This window comes from Triticum urartu, chromosome 5A (assembly GCF_056163025.1).
Source record: "Triticum urartu cultivar PI428250 chromosome 5A, HENAU_Tu73, whole genome shotgun sequence".
Classification (NCBI taxonomy): domain Eukaryota; kingdom Viridiplantae; phylum Streptophyta; class Magnoliopsida; order Poales; family Poaceae; genus Triticum; species Triticum urartu.
In genome coordinates this window covers 534,911,148-534,921,468 of record NC_141877.1, presented here as the reverse complement: position 1 = coordinate 534,921,468, position 10,321 = coordinate 534,911,148, and positions in this window count along the sequence as shown.

Genomic DNA, 10,321 nt, shown 5'->3' with positions numbered 1-10,321 from the left:
GAGAATTCTGTCAATGATGCAATCATCTGGAAGGTTAACTCCCAATTGAATCAAGTGATTATTATACCCAGACATTTTGAGTATATGCTCACTGACAGAACTGTTCTCCTCCATCTTGTAGCTATAGAACTTATTGGAGACTTCATATCTCTCAATCCGGGCATTTGCTTGAAATATTAACTTCAACTCCTGGAACATCTCATATGCTCCATGACGTTCAAAACATCGTTGAAGTCCCGATTCTAAGCCGTAAAGCATGACACACTAAACTATCGAGTAGTCATCAGCTTTGCTCTGCCAGACGTTCATAACATCTGGTGTTGCTCCAGCAGCAGGCCTGGCACCCAGCGGTGCTTCCAGGATGTAATTCTTCTGTGCAGCAATGAGGATAATCCTCAAGTTACGGACCCAGTCCGTGTAATTGCTACCATCATCTTTCAACTTTGCTTTCTCAAGGAACGCATTAAAATTCAACGGAACAACAGCACGAGCCATCTATCTACAATCAAGCATAAACAAGCAAGATACTATCAGGTACTAAGTTTCATGATAAATTTAGGTTCAATTAATTTACTTAAAGAACTCCCACTTAGATAGACATCCCTCTAATCCTCTAAGTGATTACGTGATCCAAATCAACTAAACCATGTCCGATCATCACGTGAGATGGAGTAGTTTCATTGGTGAACATCACTATGTTGATCATATCTACTATATGATTCACGCTCGACCTTTCGGTCTCCGTGTTCCGAGGCCATATCTGTATATGCTTGGCTCGTCAAGTATAACCTGAGTATTCCGTGTGTGCAACTGTTTTGCACCCATTGTATTTGAACGTAGAGCCTATCACACCCGATCATCACGTGGTGTCTCAGCACGAAGAACTTTCGCAACGGTGCATACTCAGGGAGAACACTTCTTGATAATTAGTGAGAGATCATCTTATAATGCTACCGTCAATCAAAGCAAGATAATATGCATAAAACATAAACATCACATGCAATCAATATAAGTGATATGATATGGCCATCATCATCTTGTGCTTGTGATCTCCATCTTCGAAGCACCGTCATGATCACCATCGTCACCGGTGCGACACCTTGATCTCCATCGTAGCATCGTTGTCGTCTCGCCAATCTTATGCTTCCACGACTATCGCTACCGCTTAGTGATAAAGTAAAGCATTACAACGCGATTGCATTGCATACAATAAAGCGACAACCATATGGCTCCTGCCAGTTGCCGATAACTCGGTTACAAAACATGATCATCTCATACAATAAAATTTAGCATCATGTCTTGACCATATCACATCACAACATGCCCTGCAAAAACAAGTTAGACGTCCTCTACTTTGTTGTTGCAAGTTTTACGTGGCTGCTACGGGCTTAAGCAAGAACCAATCTTACCTACGCATCAAAACCACAATGATAGTTTGTCAAGTTGGTGCTGTTTTAACCTTCGCAAGGACCGGGCGTAGCCACACTCGGTTCAACTAAAGTTGGAGAAACTGTCACCCGCAAGCCACCTATGTGCAAAGCACGTCGGGAGAACCGGTCTCGCGTAAGCGTACGCGTAATGTCGGTCCGGGCCGCTTCGTCCAACAATACCGCCGAACCAAAGTATGACATGCTGGTAAGCAGTATGACTTATATCGCCCACAACTCACTTGTGTTCTACTCGTGCATATAACATCAACATATAAAACCTAGGCTCGGATGCCACTATTGGGGAACATAGTAATTTCAAAATTTTCCTACGCACACGCAAGATCATGGTGATGCATAGCAACGAGAGGGGAGAGTGTGATCTACGTACCCTTGTAGATCGACAACGGAAGCGTTTGGTTGATGTAGTCGTACGTCTCCACGACCCGACCGATCAAGCACCGAAACTACGACACCTCCGAGTTCCAGCACACGTTTAGCTCGATGACGATCCCCGGACTCCGATCCAGCAAAGTGTCGGGAATGAGTTCCGTCAGCACGACGGCATGGTGACGATCTTGATGCACTACCGTCGCAGGGCTTCGCCTAAGCACCGCTACAATATTATCGAGGACTATGGTGGAAGGGGGCACCGCACACGGCTAAGAATATGATCACGTGGATCAACTTGTGTGTCAAGGGGTGCCCTCTGCCACCGTATATAAAGTATCAAGGGGAGGAGGCCGGCCGGCCCTCTATGGCGCGCCAAGGAGGAGTCCTCCTCCTAGTAGGAGTAGGACTCCTACTAGGAGGGGGAAAGAAGTGGGGAGGGAGAGGGAAAGGGGGGCGCCGCCCCCCCTCTCCTAGTCCAATTCGGACCAGGGGGGAGGAGGCGCGCGGCCCACCTTTGGCTGCCCCTCTCTCTCTCCACTAAGGCCCATGGCCCATTACTTCTCCCGGGGGGGTTCCGGTAACCCTCCGGCTCTCCGGTTTTCTCCGAAATCACCCGGAACACTTCCGGTGTCCGAATATAGCCATCCAATATATCAATCTTTATGTCTCGACCATTTCGAGACTCCTCGTCATGTCCGTGATCACATCCGGGACTCCGAACTAACTTCGGTACATCAAAACTCATAAACTCATAATATAACTGTCATCGAAACCTTAAGCGTGCGGACCCTACGGGTTCGAGAACAATGTAGACATGACCGAGACACGTCTCCGGTCAATAACTAATAGCGGAACCTGGATGCTCATATTGGCTCCTTCTTATTCTACGAAGATCTTTATTGGTCAGACCGCATAACAACATATGTTGTTCCCTTTGTCATCGGTATGTTACTTGCCCGAGATTCGATCGTCGGTATCCCATACCTAGTTCAATCTCGTTACCGGCAAGTCTCTTTACTCGTTCTGTAATACATCATCTCACAACTAACTCATTAGTTGCAATGCTTGCAAGGCTTATGTGATGTGTATTACCGATAGGGCCCAGAGATACCTCTCCGACAATCGGAGTGACACGTCCTAATCTCGAAATACGCCAACCCAACATGTACCTTTGGAGACACCTGTAGAGCACCTTTATAATAACCCATTGACGTTGTGACGTTTGGTAGCACACAAAGTGTTCGTCCGGCAAATGGGAGTTGCATAATCTCATAGTCATAGGAACATGTATAAGTCATGAAGAAAGTAATAGCAACATACTAAACGATCGGGTGCTAAGCTAATGGAATGGGTCATGTCAATCAGATCATTCATCTAATGATGTGATCCCGTTAATCAAATAACAACTCTTTGTTTATGGCTAGGAAACATAACCATCTTTGATTAACGAGCTAGTGAAGTAGAGGCATACTAGTGACACTCTGTTTGTCTATGTATTCACACATGTATTATGTTTCCGGTTAATACAATTCTAGCATGCTAGCATGAATAATAAATGTTTATCATGATATAAGGAAATAAATAATAACTTCATTATTGCCTCTAGGGCATATTTCCTTCACAAGGGTCTTGCTTGGTTTGCTAAAACCGCCTCCCGGCAAGGATCTTGCCGGGGGGGGGGGGGGTCCGCTTCGTCCCCTTCGCTCTTTGTGTCCTTGGTCTGGCGTCGTTCTGCTTCTCCTGAGCTTCGGCCTTACCTTGGCTCACCTCCCTTGCCTTGCTCAGTGTGGTGGTGCCTGTGGCTCAGACTGCCCGTGCAAAGTAATAGGGGTACAAAAAGTGTACCCCTCTTTTTGTACACCGACAGGAGCCCCCGGGCCTGGGCCACACGTAAGCGCAATCGCGTCGTTGGGCTAGGCCCAAAAACAGTGTGCGGGCAGGCGGGGTGGTTTTTACCGCGGTAAGTCTCTTCGCGCGCTGTGCTTCCCATGCTTCCCGTGCGTGGCGCGGCGTGGGGAGGCGTGTGTGACGTGGGCGGCATGCATAGGACTGAGCTCTGCATGCATGCGTCACATCATAGTAAAGGGGGCGGTTCTCGCCTTCCCCATAAACGGAGGGAGGTGCGGCCCATTTACTGAACGGGGCCGAGGCGTGGTCTTCAAGGCGTCCACTCCCCACGATCATGGGGTGGGGAGAGGTCGCCTCACCCGTCGCCTCGGTCCTGCACGCCTGCCACGTGGCTCTCATGTGCTTGGGGTGGCGAACGGTGGAGGCAGGAAACCGGGCCGCCACGGGCTGGGGCGGCGGGTCGGTCCTAGTTCCCTGCGCCTTCCGCGCCTTGATTGGCTGAGCGGGGCGGCCGAGCCCCCACCCCGTTCCTTTATAAGGAGCGGGAGGGGGGGGGGATGGCGTCCCGCATTCCTTCATCTCCTCCTTCCTTCAGCTTCTGCTCCCCCTTCCATCCGCCATGGAGAGAGGGAATCCTGGTCCTTCAACGGTGGTGGCGAGGGTCGCCGCTCGACAACGCGCCCCTCCTTCTCCTGGACCCGCGGTGGCAGAGCCAGCCACGAGGGGAAGGGGGAGGGGGCGAGGTCGTGGGCGAGGCCGAGATGCTCGGGGAAGAGGAGGATGGGGCGGCGCGCCGGCCTCGCCTCCGCCGGCCTCGCCTCCGCCGGCCTCGCCTTCGCCAGCAGTTCCTCCCCCATGGAGGATCACGTTGGGGATGACCCTTGCGAGTTCTTCGTCAGGCTGCGCCGGCCGCCTCGCCGTCGCGTTCGTCTCCCGACCCCATTCACGCGGGAGATGGAGCTGGATCCGCCAGAGTCGTTGTGGCTGCACATGAGGGGCTGCGGGATCAGTGGCACGCGGGCCCGCGTCGACTTCCCCGCCCCTCACGTGATGTATCTCCGTCGGGGATGGAAGACGTTTGCCCATATCCACCGCTTGACGGAGGTACTCACTCTCCATTTTAAGCTGATGGAGGGTGGCCTTCTCTCCGTCAAGGTCTTCGGGTGCTTTGGGACCCATGCAAGGTGCTGCGTGGAGAGCTCTTCTAATAGTGAAGACTCCTCCTCAGGAGGGAGTGACGAGGAGGACAGCGGAAGCGACGACGAGGGTAGTAGGCGGCGGGATGACGGGTCCGATTAGGTGTCAGGCGCCGCTCCGTGCGGCACCGGCGACCCCATCATCCGCGTCGCCGGCTCCCTGAACTTCTCGGGGTCGTCTCCTTGGGCGGCTGGCGTTGGGAGGCTGCGGAAGAGGAAGAGGGCGGGCGGCAAGGCCATCAAGTCGGAGTACGCGGGCACCGATGCCTTCGACGCGTGCTGACGTCCTCCCGCCTCGTCTTCGAGCTTTGCTTGTACAAAAGGTGGCTTGCTGGGGGGCCCGGCAAGCCGCGCCTCACAGGTAAAACTTGCGAAGATGCTCAATGTTCCAGGAGTTACTCACCGGAACGGCATCTTTGGTCTCCAGGCGGACTGCGCCGGGCCTGGTGACTCGTATTACCCGATAAGGGCCTTCCCACTTTGGCGTCAACTTATTGGAATTCTTGGCCGACTGAACACGCCAAAGGACAAGGTCGCCTTCCTCAAGGCTTCGGGCATGAACCTTGCGGCTATGGTAGCGGCGCAAGGCTTGCTGGTAGCATGCTGCTTTCACAGCCGCCCGAAGACGATCTTCCTCAAGGAGCATTGCATCATCTTGCCACAGTTGCTCTTGCTCAAGCTCATCATAAGCAAGCACTCGAGGTGACCCGTATATGAGTTCAGTGGGGAGAACTGCTTCTGCCCCGTATACCAGGGCAAAAGGTGTCTGGCCGGTGGCTCGATTTGGCGTCGTCCTGATCGACCAAAGAACCGTCGGCAACTCATCAATCCAGCGCCTTCCACTCTTGTGCAGCCTGTCAAAGGTCTTGGTCCTTAAGCCTCACAGTGCTTCAGCGTTTGCCCTCTCAGCTTGACCATTGCTTCATGGGTGAGCAACGGAAGCGAAACAGACTTTGCTGCCGAGGTCTTGGATATATTGCATGAAGGTGCGGCTTGTGAACTGTGTGCTTGTCGGTGATGACCCTGTTGGGTACACCAAAATGGCACACTAGTCCCTTGAAGAACTTGACGACTGACTGAGCTGTGACCTTCCTCACTGCCTCCACCTCCGGCCACTTTGTGAACTTGTCGATTGCAACGTACAAGTACTCAAAGCCCCCGATAGCGCGGGGGAAGGGGCCCAGTATGTCGAGCCCCCAGACCGAGAAGGGCCAGGAGAGAGGAATGGTTTGAAGGGCTTGAGCTGGCTGATGAAGCTTCTTTGAATGGAACTGACACGCTTCACACATGGTGACTAGTGTCGTCGCATCCTAGAGGGCGGTGGGCCAGAAGAAGCCTTGCCGAAATGCCTTGCCCGCAAGGGCCCTTGACCTGATGTGGGATCCACATATGCCTCCGTGTTTCTCCGCCAACAGCTCCAGTCCTTCCTCCCGAGGGATACACTTCAATTTCACACCGTTCGGCCTCTTTCTGTACAGGACGTCATCGACGAACTGGTACATGATAGAGCGACGGGCTACTTTTTCCGCTTCTTCCCGCTCTTCAGGAAGTTCCCCTGTTTGGAGGAATCGGGCGGTATACTGTGCCCACACTAGAGCCTGAGGCTCGACGGCGAGGACTAAAGGCATTTCCTCCGCTATAGGAGCGGCTGTCTCGACGGCAAGAGCTTGACGCTCCGCCGGAGCTAGCCGTCCCGTGGCGGGCTCAGTGTCCCCGGCAACATCCTTGCCGGCGGCTCCGGGGAGCTCGGCGGGAAAGTACTTGCCGGGTCCTGATTTCCTCCTCTTGTTCTGCTCTGTTGATGGATCAACGGATGGCTGAGTTAGCTGGAGCACAAAGGTACCTGGTTCCACAGGTAGCTTGAGGGCAGCGCGTTTTGACAGGTAATCGACGATATCGTTCTCCGCTCGGGGAGCGTATTCAGCCTGTATACCGTCGAAACGCTCTTCCAGCTTTCTCACTTCATCGACATAGGCCTTCATCAACGGGCTCTGGTAGTCCTTGTTGACTTTCTTGACGACGAGCTGCGAGTCGCCCCTGACGATGAGCTTCGTGATTCCGAGGTCCGCCGCGATCCTAAGACCGGCAAGCAGCCCTTCGTACTCTGCCGTATTGTTTGTTGACACCTCCCTGGGGAAGTGCATCTGGATCACGTACTTGAGGTGCTCTCCGGTGGGCGCGACAAGCAGTACGCCAGCCCCGGCGCCGTGTAAGGAGAAAGCTCCATCAAAGTACATGATCCAACTGCAACTTGCCTCCTTGCCGGGGAGAGCAGTCTCTTGGGCTTCTTCGTCAGGCGTTGCTGTCCATTCTGCAATGAACTCCGCCAGGACTCGGCTCTGAATTGTCGAAGTACTTTCAAACTTGAGGCCAAAGCTAGACAGCTCCAGTGCCCATTCCACAATTCTTCCCGTTGCATCTGGATTGTGCAATATCCGTTGCAGAGGGAGGCGAGTGACGACAGTGATCTCGTGTGCCTGGAAGTAGTGACGTAGCTTCCTTGAGGCCATAAGAAGGCCGAAGAGCAGTTTCTGCATGCCGGAGTACCTTGATCTAGCTCCGTGCAGGAGGGAACTAACAAAGTAGACCGGGTGCTGCATCATTTTCTTCTTCGGCGGCACTTCAACTGGCTGTGTCGTCTCTGCATTGGTGGTGTCGGGCTCTGTCGCTGCCATTACCTCGTCGTCAACCTCTCTCCGCGCCACTAGTGCGGCGCTGACCACCTGGTTCGTTGCCGCCAGGTATAGCAGCAACGGCTCCTGTGGCCTAGGCGCAACTAGTATTGGCGCGGAGGAGAGGTACTTCTTCAAATCTTGCAATGCTGCTTCGGCTTCTGGCGTCCACTCCATCGGGCCCGCCTTTTTCAGGATCTTGAAAAAGGGAAGGGCGCGCTCGGCAGACTTGGAAATGAATCTGCCCATGGCGGCGACGCAACCAGGAAGCCGACGCACATCCTTGATTCGCTTGGGTGCTTCAATCTGCTCTATAGCTTTGATCTTGTACGGATTAGCCTCTATCCCACGTTGTGACACAAAGAACCCGAGAAGCTTGCCGGACGGGACACCAAAGACGCACTTCTCAGGGTTCAGCTTGAGATTGATCTTGTGCAGGTTTGCAAATGTTTCTTGCAAATCCGGTATGAGGGTTGCCCTGTCCTTGGTTTTGACCACTATGTCATCCATATAAGCTTCCATATTTCTATGGAGCTGGGGTTCAAAACCAATCTGGACCGCCCTTGCAAACGTCGAACCAGCACTCTTCAGCCCGAAAGGCATCCGCATGAAACAATACGTACCACATGGGGTGATGAATGCTGTTTTCTCTTCGTCTTCTCTTGTCATGAAGATCTGGTGGTAGCCGGAGTAGGCATCGAGGAATGACAACAGATCACACCCAGCTGTGGAGTCAACAATCTGGTCGATGCGCGGCAACGGGAAGGGGTCCTTAGGACAAGCCTTATTGATATCTGTGTAATCAATACACAGCCTCCACTTCCCATTAGCCATGCGCACTATGACCGGATTGGCCAACCACGTTGGATGGAGCACTCCTCTTACCAAACCCGCTGCTTCCAGTTTCCGGATCTCCTCTGTGATGAACTCTTGTCGTTCCAAAGCTTGCCTTCTGACCTTCTGCTTGACGGGCCGTGCATGAGGACAGACAGCAAGGTGGTGCTCAATCACCTCCCTAGGAACGCCGAGGATGTCGGAAGCTTGCCATGCAAACACATCGACATTCGCCCGCAGGAAGGTGACGAGCGCGTCTTCCTATTTGTCGTCAAGGGTGGAGCTTATGGTGAAAGCCCCTCCCGTGCCGTCCTCATTGACAGAAACCTTCTTGGTTCCCGGCAGTATGGACCTGGGCTTCTTGTTTCCGCCGGTGGAGCTCTCTGGCACGTCCTCGACGGGAGCGCTACACTCCGAAGAGGTGCGCTTGCCGGAGTGGGTGTCCGAGGTCTCACCGGTCTTCTTCTTCTTCTTCTTCTTCTTCCCTCCCGGGGTCCCAGTGGCAGGAGCAAGTGCCCTAGTGGCGGCAGCTGTTGCAACTGCTTGCTGGTATAGTTGGTCAGTGCTAATCAGTGCATCTTTCTTATTGGAGGGGATGGTGATGATCGTCACAGGTCCTGGCATCTTTAGGGTGTTGTAGGCGTAGTGTGACGCCGCCATGAACTTGGCCAGCGCTGGGCGGCCAAGGATCCCGTTGTAGGGTAAGGGGATCTTGGCAACATCAAACACGATCCTCTCCGTCCTATAGTTCAGATCGCTTCCAAAAGTCACGGGTAGCGTGACCTTTCCCTTAGGTTGGCTTCTTCCCGGGTTGACCCCCTGAAACGTGCCCGTCTCCTCGAGGTCTCCATCAGGAATCTGCAGTTTCCCGATCACGGCAGGCGAGATCAAGTTCAGACCGGCCCTGCCATCGACTAGCATCTTTGTCACCTTGAGGTTGCGTATTGTTGGTGAAACCAACAATGGCAAGCACCCGACCGCAGTAGTGCGATCAGGGTGATCCTCAGTGTCAAAAATGATAGGTGTGCTGGACCACTTCAGCGGCCTTTGGGCATCAAACGACGGCTCTGCCGCTGTAATCTTTCGCGCCCACTGTTTAAGCTGGCGGTGAGAAGTATGCAGCGAGGCGCCGCCGTCGATGCACATGGCCTCTGTAGCTTTCTGAAACTCTTGGTCGCCGGATTCGTCGTCCTCTTCGTGATTGTCATCTTCTGGCTTTTTGTCACGGCCCCGGGCGGGCCTCTCCTGTTGTTTATCCTTGCCGCGACAGCCCGCCTGGCCGTCACGCTTCTTGCCGGACCCCTCAGCACCGTCTTGGCCCTTCTCCTTGTCCCGCCTCTCATATTCAGCCCTCTACTTCTCAGCGAGGAGCTCAACCTGTCGGCAGTCTTGGAGAGCATGGCCTTTGGTGCGATGGATCTTGCAGTATCGCTTGTCGGAGTTCGCTGGCTTCTTGGCAACCGCCAAGGCCCGGCAGGTGACACATCCGGCAATTTCCTTGCCGGGGTCATCTGCCTTGGTTTTCTTGGTGGAGCCGGTGTCACCAGATCCCTCGATGGCAAGCACGACTTTACCTTTGCGCTTCCTGTTGCGGCGCTGGCCCTTCTTCGCCGAGGCGGCAGTATCTATCTGAGGAGTCGGTTTCCACGCCAGCGTCTTCGCCGGGGTACTTCCTTCCCTCTTCATCCCGGACACATCTGTCAGCAAGAACATAGAGTTCTGCTACATCTTTCACCTTGTTCATTGCCAGCTCTTCGCGCATCTTGCGGTTACGCACGTTCTGATGGAACGCGCTGATGATGGCGGCAGGGTGAACATCAGTGATATTGTACTGTATCTGGCTGAACCTCTATATATACTTGCGGAGACTCTCGCCTCCCTTCTGGGGAATGACGTGCAGGTCGCTCGCTTGGCCATGGGCTTGGTGGCCTCCAGTAAAGGCACCCACAAA